This window comes from Panthera pardus, unplaced genomic scaffold (genome assembly GCF_024362965.1).
Source record: "Panthera pardus isolate Hobbes unplaced genomic scaffold, ASM2436296v1 HiC_scaffold_2, whole genome shotgun sequence".
Lineage (NCBI taxonomy): Eukaryota > Metazoa > Chordata > Mammalia > Carnivora > Felidae > Panthera > Panthera pardus.
In genome coordinates, this window is record NW_026526765.1 from 104,715,330 (window position 1) to 104,728,615 (window position 13,286).

The window sequence follows — 13,286 nt, forward strand, 5'->3', positions numbered from 1 at the left end:
GTCCATAGAAAAAAGTTCTTCCTGAAGACCTCACCTTCTCCCAAGGTTGTGCAAGCAGGCACACTCTTCATGGAGACCAGTGTTTTCATCTTCAGGTCTCTGCTCGGTCCTCCTTGTGGCCAAAATCTCCCTTTACAGCTTATGGAGTGGCACCTGCCCAGGAGAGAAAACTTGGTTTTTGTCTCCTGCAGCAAGTCAATACGTGTCTTTAATGATTCTAGTGTTGCTTTGGCCAAACGTCCAGAGAGCCAAGAACAGGCTCTGGGGGGAGAAGGGGGGAGATGGCATCTATGGGCCAAGGCGAGTTGTGCAGTGATTCCTTAATGACTTTGTTTAGGAGGAGATGAAATATAGGGCAAAGTCCGAGAAGACAGAGTGGGGAGCTGGGGAAAGAGAACAGATGTTGTAGAAGATACTCTTTCATGTTTCCTGTGCACCAGAAATCTGCAGATGTATGTTGGCAGGGCTACAGTCAGAGAGCAGAGGGAGGCTGGAGTTTACACATCTGGAAGTCATTTGGCAGGGGCAGAGTTCAAACGCTTTCTGCTTCAGCTGCTCTTAGACATACCTTGCCATGCAGGCCATTGCTGAGTGAGGGGCCAGCCGTTCACAGAGTCCCTCTGGCCCCACTCGGGTGGAAGCCCTACCTAAGCTGGTGGGTTTTCCTCTGTATCAGTTCAGTCACATGGAAAAGCTGAAATAATTATAAAAAGAGAGAAGGGGGGTGGGGGAGGGAGGGGAGCAAAGAGGAGAATGCACCACAACTGAGAGAAGCCTGGCTAGAAATCAAGAAACAAAATGTACTTGGACCAAGTCCAGTGCGTGAGTTAACTTGAGAGCAAAGAACACCATTCGGGGGGGGGGAAGGGGGGGGCCTTCTCTGCAGCACAGTAACACCCAGGGATCATGCTCACACCACATTTACTTTTCTCAGAAATCCCTGTACATTTTGCCTTCACTGATTTTAGGAATGTGGAGGACTCTCTTGATCCTGAGGGAATTACTCCCTTTGGAAGGATTTATGGGGTTTTGTAAAGAGAGAGAGCAGGGTCTCTGAGGGCCCGGTCATCACCCCACTGACCTGCAGCCTCCTGTTGCCACTGTGAGATATGGTCCTCCCTTTCAGAAGGGGGCAAGGTCAGCTCGGGTGTTAGGCTTCCCTCAGAGGAGAAATACATCTACGGAATGAAACTGTGTCCCAGCTCAAAGTTCCTGCCATGAGCAACGACGCAGACCATATTGCTTACAGCTGCTGGCAGCTTTAGCTTGGGGCTTCACATAGCTGCGTGTGGTGAGGTGAACTTGCAAGGGGTGGTAACGAGTTAAAGGCTCCGGGGCATCCCCAGGTTGGTTAATGCAGTCCAAGACCTCAGAAGGATCAGAGTCCACCTGGGGAGACAACACAGCACATGAAAAGATGAGGAAAAAATACAACCAAATATAATAAATGCCAAGTGTGACATAAAACACGTTCAGACAGATCTCCTCATAATCCTCACCCCCTCAAACCTACTTAACTTTCTATACCCTCTACCTAGATAGATATCTCTGTCATCCCCACAGGTGCCCATGCCAGAAATGTTCACTCCTCCCCCGTCCATCACCTAACGTGTCCAATTTGGCCACAGGTCCCGTTGATGTTTTACGCTCTTCAGATCTCCTGAACATGTCCACCCCTAAATCCCAGCACCCTTGACATCTCTACCCGGAATCACTGTAGCTGCCACCACATTGGTATCCCTTCTGGCAGTCGTACCCCTTGAAGCTATTCTCTGAGTTCCTCCTTGAAATGTAAATTTGAGTGTGTCATTTCTCTAAAAGGTTCAGTGGTTCTCCACAGCTTTCAGGATAACGCTCAGCCTCTTAAGTGTGAGCTACAAAATCTTCATGATCTGGTCTTTCTCCAACCTTCCAAACTTCATCTTCAGTGGTATGCTGAGAAATGTATACTGACCAAACCTCCAGACGACACCACGTGTTATCTTATAGACACACTTCCTCGAGAACAACAATGAACTTTCTACCAACTTCCTGGTCGTACCCTAATCTCTCTCTCACCTGGGTGTCTGCCTATCTTTCTCTCTCTGTCCAGAGACACCCTCTTCCTACCTCCCTAGTCATCCTTCAAGACCCGTCTCCTCCAAGAAGTCAGCTCATAGCAAGTATAGTGGCCATCAAAATGCTGCACCATAATTGTGCGCTAGGGAGGCCTGCTGCTCTAGCCAGGCACCATTGAGAACAGGCATTATGTTTATTTTTGCACCCAGGATGCCTTACACATTTCGTAAAACATAGTAGGTATTGAGTGATCACTGATTCCAAGAATGCAAGCAGTAGTTTTTGATTTACCGCCTATACCCTACCCTCTTGTACAAAGATTCAACGATGTGAGTGCTATAGGCTTTCCGCAGGCATCAAGCCCAGGGAACTACACAGAGTAGCCAAGGAATACTTATTGCAGTAGAGTTGCCAGTTTTAACAAATTAAAATAAAGGATGTCCAGTTAAATTTGAATTTTACATAAACAATGAATAATCTTTTTAGTATAAGTATATCCCATGCAATATTTGATAAATGCTTATGGTAAAAAAGTATTTGTTTACCTGAAGTGCACATTTAACTGGGTGTCCTGTATTTTATCTGCAAGCCTATCTTTGAGGAGGCTGCCTCTGAGCAAGAATGTGATGAATGAGTCAGACTCAGAGAGGGCAAAGAGAGAAGGGACTGGTTCTTCTCATTGGAGACCGGTGGGAGGGGCAATGAGCAGCATGCACAGAGAACGAAAACCTGCAAGGAATTTGCAGATGGGTCTGGCAAGGGGATGATGTCTGTGCTCAGGAAGGGTGAGCAGCTGAACACTCAAAATGACACCGAAATTGAAGTGACCAAAGAGGAGGGCGTTGTAATTATTCAGAAATTTGTTCAGAGTTTGTAAGTCCTGACCTGGCCCAGAGGTGACTGGAAGAAAGGATGTGAAGAATGGACAAGTTCCTACGTGGAGGGGGAACACAAAGGGGTATCTAAGGAGTGCTCAAAGATTTAAGACTCAAGAGAAGAAGCCAGAATGGAAGGGGCAAGCAAGGAAGGTGAGCTTCATTTAGACAAAATGACTTTGGTGTGAAATTAGGATGCCCAAGGAAAAATGCACAGCTGAGTTGGAGATGGGGTGTTAGCACCTGGGCGTGACAATGACTGTGGAGTGTCCCTGTGTACATGACTGTGATGGTTTACAAAGGCTCTCTGTTGCTTCCGTGGCAGAGACCTATCCCAGACAGTGGGAGAGTACACTAGCATGCTGCTGTGTTCCAGGACTCCTCATTCCAGAGCTTCTCAAGAGTCCTCCAGGCCACTGGGGAAGCGTCTTGCCCTTTGGCTTCCTGATGGAGTGATTGATAAAGTTCAATGTGAGAACTTTAAGGAGCACTTTTCCAGTAAGTCACCTAAATGTGTTGTTAAGTCCAATGCAATAGAGCTCAAATCCAGTCCTGAACGGAGCTAAGTACTTATGTATGTGAAACTGGCAGAGGCACTCCCTTTCCACTGTGGAAATAACAGGTATGAGAGTGCTTTGAAAATTACAATGCACTATAGGAAAACATTGCTATTAACACAATATGAATACCTACAAGAGAACTGAAAATAAAATCCTGGATATTTAAAATTACGTCTGTGTATTGCCAGTCATCTGGATATTTCAAGACCATCAAATTCAACCCTTTCCCTGACACTCCCTATGCCCCTCTCATCTTTCTTTTAAATACCACTTATCACCACCCATTATACTCTATAAGTAATACCCTATTTTGTGTTTTCCCTGACTACCCACAAGAATGTATGAGCTTGGAGGGCAAGAATTGATATCTCTTTTGTTTGTGGCTATACCTCTCATGCCCCAAACAATGCTTATTTCTGATAGAGCGAATTAGCTTTGGTTTTCAAAGGAATGGCTGAGCTTGCATACATATGTCTTGGTAGCTAGGAAATGTCCTGAAAACACAAACATGGAAAAAATCTCTGAATCACAGCATCCGCTATCCTATAGCTGGGCATTAAGCTGTCACGCAGGCCTGTTAGGAGACAGCATCCATGTGAACCACTTGATTGTCCTCACAATAAGACAACTGCAGGCCATTGCCTAAGTGCTTCCTGGTGGAGGATACTACAGGCATGCCAGGTGACCCATGAGAGTTAATTTCCCTCCTTGCTAAGCCAGGCTCTTTGATATTTCCTCTCATACCCCAAGAGGCCTCAGAGCCTCACCGCACCCACCCCCCACCCCCCCCCCCACCCCGCTGAGGACTGACTCAACAAAGACACCATGTGGACCATGCTTTTCTCATCCTCCTGGGATATTGTGTTTGTTTCAAATGCCAGGGAAGAGCCATATTTGAATTCAGATTCCAGAGCTCAGCATGTCTATTTGAGCCTATGGTTCTTTTCGCACAGTTCATTCCCCTGTTTCTGTAGCAATCCTAACTGCCTCAGAGTGTGGACTGGACACCGCCTTGCACATGGTGTTCTGCAGAGCAAATGGAAGAGAAAGGATTCCTGCGCAGCTTCCCAGCATGAACTGGCAACCCTGATGTAGACAAACACAAAAAATACACTGCAGCTGAAGCTCAGATGAGCCTTGAAAGACATCCAGCTGCACTCTTCAACCCAGCTGGTAGGCGTCCTGGTTAAATAACGGAACAGACTGGCAAGTCTTGGAGAACCCAGTGCTGAAGTCCAAAAAGCTGTCATGTCTGAGTGTGCTTGCCCTCCCTGGGAAGCAGGAGGCTGCGGGGAGAAAGGATTCAGTAGCAGCATGTTAGAAAAGATGGAGGGGTCCTAACTAAGACGGACCCTAGTAAGGAGCTAACTCTTCCTTTGAGTCTAGTTTCAAAAAGATGGATGGAAATTAACAGTGGCAGGTGGGCCACAAGGCCCACAGGGGGCAAGCCAGGGAACCGGAGGAAGTCATGAGTGGTAGCACCTGAACTCCCCACAGGTCATCGTGATAGGTAACCTCCCGCCCCTCCCAACACTTCCTCTTTTGACCACTCTGTCTCCTCTCTCCGGTATGTCCGTCACCCGACCACCCACAAAGAGTACAGAGAAGAGGCTCTCCTGCTGTCTCTTTCTAACTCGGGGGACTGCCTCCTGCAAGTCCTCCCCTTCCTCTGTAAGGCCATCCAGCTTCACAGAGCCTATCAACCCTTTCTCTTTTCCATTCTTGTCCTCAGTTGATTCATTACAGTATTCCTTCGGCCTCCTAATTACTGCCAGACATGAAGCTGATGGGTTGGGCTTCACAGACACTATTACTACCAGATCCCCTTCCCTTCATTGTCTGGAAGCCTGTCTCTATTCAAGCCCTAATCCTTTTTGCCATTTTTGACCTAGTTTCCATTATTTTATATTTTCCTGTATTAAGTTAAATAAGCCACTTGTCAACCTGCATATATCTTAATGGATCCAGTTCTTCTTTTGTGACTCAAATGAATGCCTGATGGGAAAAAAAAAAAAAAAATTCTACCAGCCAGTTATAGAGATTTATCCACTTTCTTAACTTACAGCATATAGGACTAGATGGAAACCCCATTTAAACATTCTGGTGATGTTCCTTAACAAGGCAAAGCAGTGCTGTAACTCATTACCCACCTACTCCCTGCTGCCTTCAGACCGACCAGTGTGTTTAAATATATCAAAACTATGAAATGTGTGTAGATAAAGCTCTCAAGCTCTCCTTACAACTGTTAAATCTATCCATTCCTGAATGAAGAAGTGCTAACAGTTGATGAATGTGTTTCACAGATAAGGAGGAAGAAGGAGTAATTGAACAAGAGGAGAAAAGAATGAGGAATGAAGAATAACAATTAGGCACTCATCTAAAAGGCATAACTCTTCCTTCCTCCTTATCTTAAGCCTTATCTGAAGCCCCAGGTAAGCCCCAGACTGACCAAAAGCCTAAGAAGCACTGCTTTGGGAAATATTTCTTGAAACATACATGGCATGACCATAGGTTTGAACAAGGACATGTGATAGATAACCCATGGACTGGTCCCCCGCCCCTTTCTGGACATGTTTCACAAGGAAGCAAATGTACCGTGTTTGTACCACAAAATCTTTGCACCAAACCAAACTTTTCAAGGCTCTCACTATTGGAGCACCTAAGTGGATCAGTCAGTTAAACATCTGACTCTTGATTTCAGCTCAGGTCATGACCTCACAGTTCCTGAGGTAGAGCCCCAAATTGGCCTCCTGCTGACAGCAAGGAGCCTGCTTAGGATTCTCTCCCTCTCTCTCTCTTTCTCTCTCTTTCTCTCTCTCTGTGTCTCTCCTCCATGCTCTCTCTCTCCCTCTCTCTCAAAATAAACAAACTTTAAAAAATGTCCATCAACTGATGAATGGATAAAGAAGATGTATGTGTGTGTGTGTATGTATATATACATACACACACACACACACACACACACACACACACACAACAGAATACTACTCGGCAATGACAAAGAATGAAATCTTGTCATTTGTAACAACATGGATGGAACTGGAGGGTACTATGCTAAGTGAAATAAGTCAGTCAGAAAAAGACAGATATCGTATGTTTTCACTCATATGTGGAATTTGAGACACTTAAAAGAAGCCCATGGGGAAAAGGAATGAAAAATAAGCTCCAAACAGAGAGGGAGGCAAACCATAAGAGACTCTTAAATACAGAGAACAAACTGAGGGTTGATAGGGGTGGGGAGTTGGGGGAACGGGAAAATGGGAGATGGATGTTGAGGAGGCCACTTGTTGGGATGAGCACAGGGTGTTGTAAGTGATGAATCATGGGAATCTACACCCGAAGCCAAGACTACACTGTATACACTGATTGTTAGCTAACTTGACAATAAATTATTAATGTATATATAATATATATAATATATATAATATATATAATATATAAAATAAAGGCCCTCACTGTTGCTTTATTTTTTTTAATATTTATTTATTTTGGGGGAGACAGAAAGAGTGCAAGTGGGGGGGGGGGGGGGGCGGGGCAGGCAGAGAGAGATGGAGACACAGAATCTGAAGCAGGCTCCAGGCTCCAAGCTGTCAGCACAGAACCCAATGTGGGGCTTGAACCCACGAAGCGCGGGATCATGATCTGGGCTGAAGTCAGATGCCTAACCGACTGAGCCACTGAGATGCCCCATTATTGCTTTAGTACGGTCTATCTTGCTTATCCATTATTTAGGGAAACACATAGGGGTGTTTTCAGCTACCATTCTTTGTCTATTTTTCTTTTCCAAAATCAAGTAATCTGACAACTTACAAACTGAAACTGTAGAGCAGCGGGATTCTCAAGGACTGCACCCAGAAACAGTCATGTCCAGGGGGTTTTATAATCCTGGCGAGAAGTGGTAACTGCCTTGTCCTGGCTGGTGGAACTTGCATTGCACAATGTAGAGATAACATTTGGGACAAGTGAGAAATAAGCGAATAGATAGGTTTTGACCCTCTAAGAAGATGAGCTGATTCTTATCCAATCCTCTTTGAATTATACAGCCAATACATTCTATTTTAAAAGAATATTTTCAAATTATTGAGAAAATAGTAATAGTAAAAAGTAAAAATAAATAATTAACAGGACTAGCCATGACAAAAATATGCTATGGCTTTTCATGCATTATTTTAACACAACCATCTATGAGGTAGGTATTAGTATGAGGTGCATTTTATAGCTAACCGGTATCAAAGGACACTAGACAGATGTGCACAGGTCCATCTGAACATCTGAGCCCACATTCTTAGCTACAATGTTTTAAAATACATTCACAATAGAAACATTTTAAATTAGATATATAAAAAGGATAGCAAAACGAATTACAATCACATTCGCTCAGAGACAACTTGACAAAACCTCTTCTATACACATTAATACACATACACCCACAGTTTAACAAAAAAGGGGGCAGAGATCATGCTTAACATATTGCTGTATAAGCTTTGTATTTTCATTTGAAATGCTTTGTGGAGGTCTTTCCCATCTATACATGTCTACCACATTATATTTAATTACTGTTTTCCATTGTTATCCCTACACCATAATGTACAATCAATCCTCCTTTGGGACACTTTGGTTCTTACACAGAGTGCTGAGATAAATATCCTAATAGCTGACTTCTTACACATATTTTTACATCCTTAAGATAAATTACTAGAAACAAGGCATAGATTTTCCACGTATTACTAAATTGCCTTGACAATATGAATTTTCATTCCCATCAGCAACGTATTAAAGAGTGTCCTTTACCCCACACCAGCACTGGGTGTTAGCATTTGATCATCTCTGCCAATTTTAAAGGGGAAATAATAATATCTCACTGATCTTTTATTTGTTCTTCCTTAGCACCAAGGCAGGGCATTTTTCATATGTTTTGGTATTTTCATGAGTCCTTTTGTAAAATCTCTACTCCTGTACATAGCTGATTTTCTTTCAGGGCTCATTATATAGTAATCACTTGCCAAATTAATGTATTAAATATATTTCTCCCAATTTTTTCTTTTTTTAATTTTTAAATATTTTTCCTTTTTTTAATTTTTAAAAATGTCATCGTCATTATCCATAAAAAGAATCTCTCTCTAAGGTTTTAAAAATATCTAAGTTTTCTTCTTGTACGTCAAAGTATTTTTTACATTTCAATATTTCATTTATCTAGCACTCATTGGTGTAATATGTACTTTATTTCTTATAATTTGTTAAATCAAATGTCCAAACACCATTTACAAAACAATCTGTAAATTCATAACTCATTTTTTAGATTACTTATCGATTTTATACCCAAACTGTATATTCACTTATGGTCATTTCTAGCATCATTTCTCTACTCCACAGATTTTCTTCCTGATTCCTATGCTACTATTATCTCTTTTAATTATGACAGCTTTATAAGCCATATTAACGTCTCAGAAGGCAATTTTCCCATCATTATTACCACTGTTTATTCTTTCAAATGCGTTTCATAATTATTTTATCAGTTCCCCCCTCCAAAAAAAATGGCATTATTATTAGAATTGTGTTAAATTATTAGAATCATTTGGAAAAAAACTGATAGCCTTACAATTTGAGTAAATTGTTCCTTCTAGGAACAAGCAAGGCATGTCTATTCAAGTTTTATTTTTCTCAATAATGCATTCACTTTCTCCATATATATTATCATGTGTGCTATTTTGTGAATAAAATAATCTTCTCTCTGTTACATTTTACAACTATTATGATATTTAGACATAAACATGGAATCCAAGTTGCCCTCATTCTATCAAGGGTAAAACTGATATGCAAAGGCACCCATTTCATATGCAATACCACATGGTATATTAGAGGCAGCAGCTCGTCCCGTTGACTGTCTCCAGGACAGTCCCTTCAATCGATTCCTTGAATTTCAAAAAGGAACAAATCATATCACTCCCCCACTTAATACTCTGAGGGGACTCTTAAATCCAAATGTCTTCTCTGGTCAACAAGGCTGTACATGATCCTGGCTCCAAGTGCCTTCCCAACCACACCTCCTACCTGCTCTCCCTTCCCGGTGTCTCCACCACTTTTGCTTTCAGTCAGCAACCCCCACCATCCCTCAGCCTAGGAGCTCTTGCTCCAAACGGCTGCTCCTCTGGCCATCCAAAGCTCAACTCAAGTGTCACCTGCTCAACAACACTGTCCCTGATCATCCATTGCTGTCTTATATCTTCCTGCTTTATTTTTATAAAAACACTGATCATGAAATTTTAATTTATGTACTATGTATGATCTCTCAACCTGTCTCCACCATCTCTACCTTGAAGGCAAAGTCTCAGAATAGTCATCATTTCTGTCTTGAACACTACTGGACTGCCAGAGACTAGGTAAGTACCTGGTACATAGCAGAGGCTCAGTAAAAATCTGTGCAATGAATGAATATGTGGACAAACTCACATTTTTCTGACTCATGGTGAGCCCTGCTGGGTGGAAGCAACATGCATTGTGCAACCAGGCAGACCTGTGTTTGTATCTCAGTCATAGTTAGCTGAGGTCCTGGGAAAAATACTCAAAATCTTGGAATATTGCTTTTTTAAGTCATAAAATGGGGTGATTTGGAACTGCATCATAGGATTAATTTGAGAATTTAATGAGAAAATGTGTGTAAACACTAGTATAATTCTTAGCACATAATAGGTATTCAAGATATAGTTGTTCTTTGCCCATTCCTCAACTTTTACTCACCAACCAGCATGTTTACCTAGGTTGCACCAGGGAAACTAGGGAATTGAGTGCTCAGAGAGTCTCAATATTAGGTTAAATGAGACTTTCAAAGTAGGTACAAAACAGGAAGCACCACCATCTGAGATAGGTCTTTGTTTCAATCTGCTTTCTGAAATTCATAAGGATGAGACAAGACGTTTTAGCAAATTATTCCCTACCCTAAATTGCAACATAAAATGAAAGACAAGGACAGTCAAACAAGTCAACAACAAACTTCATTTTGCTACAAATCAACACAGTTAGGGTCTTTAATCTTAATGCCACATTAGGGGAAAATACTCACTGCTCAGATGTCATAGGGCACACTGGGAGTATAAAAGGGGGCAATAAACATACTCCCCAGAGGAGGATCCAGAATTCAAATAAATCGATGATTATGGTTTCCTAGAGCAACTTTACTGAGTTTCCATGAGCCACCAACATTAGGGGAGTACATAAATTATATAAGGCCATAAAGTCTGACACAGTAAAAGTTGTTTCATTCTGAAAAGCGAAATGAATTCTTTGACCTTGACTATCAAAACACCACCACTGATTTTTTTTTATACTTTCCTTTGGAGTTTACAATTGAGAAGCCAATTCACTTTGTTTCCTCTTTTGTTTATACTTTTGGGGTTAAAGCCCATGGATACAAGTTTCCTAAATCTTAGGAAGGGCAGGCTTGTCATTGAGAAGGCCAACAATCCCTGTCGGTGGTACCCTTCCAATCATGAGTAGCCCTTCTTAGGCTCAGGACTCACTCCACTTGAAATACTACCTGGAAAGCAGTGGGCACAAAATGACATCACATCCTATTATTAAGAGGTTATATGAGCCTTTTTTTTTTTTTAAACAAACATGGAACATATGCTTTCCCAAGAGGTACTAGAGAAGAACCAGCCAGCACCAGGTGGAGGAGTAGCAACCAAGCATGGCAATTGAGAGTGCAGATTCCAGAATATACTGCTGGGTTTGAATCCCTGTTCCACATCTTACTAGCTGTGTGACCTTGGGCAAGTTACTTTCTTTTCTGTGAAATGAGAAGGATAATAATAGTGCCTACATCATGGGTTTTAATGAGTTAGTATTTGCACAGAACTCAGTAAAGCCTATTAAAGGCCTTATATAACCCAGTTACAACTCAAGGGAGAACTTTAATGTTTTTGTTCTATGAACTTGTGTCCTCAGCGAGAAAAGAAGGGATACATCCCTCCCCATGGCCTTAGTGGAGTGATGAACACGGACTCTCTTCACCTTGTCCCCCACCCCCGCTTGTTCCTACTTTGTCCCACAAGGTGGAAGAGGTAAACATGACATGTCCACTCACTTTCATCAGTGAAAACGTGACATCAGTGAAATGAATAAAAAATCGAATCCCACTCGTCTTAAAAATCAAAGGAGGATACAGAAATTGAACCCTAGGTTGTCGGGTTTCCAGGCCTTCCTGCCACATCCTACCGGTGTCATAACAAGCTGTGACCTATTCTCAGGGCACCGATGCTGAAGGTAAGTAGCTACTGCTTGGCCAAGTACAGAATACCAAAATGTCCACCTTCCGACGGCCCCCAGAGTCAAAATAAGTAAAAAAAGACAATACCATCCTAATGCTGCCAAGAATATACAGCTGTGGCATGAAAGATGACTCTTCCAAAATCTTCAGAGGGTCACTTTGCCCTGTATTTAACTACTCACTACCACACTGTCCCACCTTTGCCCCCTGAGTACTAAATGATCTCTTTGAAATCTGACAATAACTTCCAGGACATGCCACAAGAGCAGCCCATCAGCTCAGAAAAAAATTTTACTGAAATGGCTTTTTTTTTTTTTTAACCTTGATATGGGAGTGCTTTTAAATCTGAAGTTTGGAGGGAGAACTGGAACCTAGTCCAGGTGCTTACCAAAGAGGGCTGTTCACAGGTATCAGGCCAGTCCAGATAAGCTATGGGTCTCCCAAGACCAGTGCAGGTTCTCCCTAACTAGAGGATAATTCAGGAAAGTGAGAACAAAGACAGCATCAGCCCATTCATCATGACTGCAATAATGAATTGCCATATTGACAATGGCAGCAGAAAGCAGAGAGAACAAAATGTTTCAAGATGGAGAGGTGGTTAGGAAAACTGCATACTGCTCATGTTTCTTTAGGAAACACCATGAGAAAAATTAAGTCTTTAACTTCTGATGGCTTCCTGTAGCTAAGCCACAGAAATCTAATTGAGAGACTATGGTCCACAGAAATCTGCTGTCTGCTCTGGCTTCAGAATCATATTATTATAAGCCTTTGACTCGATTAGTGTAAGAAACAAAGAATTATTGTCACGGCATCATTATATGGATTGTACACCCAAATGATGCTGTTCTCATCTTCGTTTACTAGTCTTTCCCCATTATCTCCAGGGAACAGATAAAGGAGAAACCTCAGGAGACACTGTTTTCTGTTTGGTTCTGGGTTTTTTCCAAGTGCATTTTGTATTTCTGTGGTAGAAATGACACAGAATTGAGTGCCTGTGTAACAGACAAGAAGACAAGTACTTCCGGGATAGCACTGTGATATTATTGAATTACCACACACCTTTTTATCTTTGGGGTTAGTAAAGATGTTGCAACCACCTATCTTCTCACAATGGTGTGCTTGCATGCTGGTTATATCTGCCCACTGCACATTCTGAGACCGTGCAAGTACACCATTCCATTTGTTCACAAAGTTTACTTCTAATAGTGTATGCACGAAATAAACCCCAGCCTAGAACTAGGTCTCCAAGTAGTTTTATACTTTCATTTTCTGGCTAGTGGCGGGTATGAACAATTTGACAAAGCCAGCAGGCTTTCAGAGGAGGGAGGGGCAGCTATCTCCCTCTGTTTCGTTAGAGTAACTTTATTCAGTGTTGCCTTAAACCTCCATCTCTTGTTCATCAGGAAAATCCCCAGGACACACATCACCTCCTTAGGTGGCCTCCACTAGCTCTATCAGAACGGAGAGAGTGGCCCTCACCTTCTCCTACCCAAGCAACGCCCTTTGCACACAGCTTTCTTTCACTTC

The 13,286-nt window shown here is 42.3% G+C and overlaps 1 long non-coding RNA gene across 3 annotated transcripts in view; it reads right to left on the reverse strand.

Annotated features, from left to right (window-relative positions):
* The window catches only part of LOC109275062 (uncharacterized), a 342,535-nt gene that overhangs the window by 309,247 nt on the left and 20,002 nt on the right, over positions 1-13,286 (reverse strand). For 2 of the 3 annotated variants that reach the window (XR_008423841.1, XR_002083958.2), the window contains exons 2-3: positions 1,082-1,389; positions 35-153 (exon numbers count right to left, since the gene is read on the reverse strand). This is a non-coding gene — a long non-coding RNA (uncharacterized LOC109275062). The remainder of the gene's footprint in view (positions 1-34; positions 154-1,081; positions 1,390-13,286) is intronic. The other variant, XR_002083959.2, reaches the window with a different exon arrangement.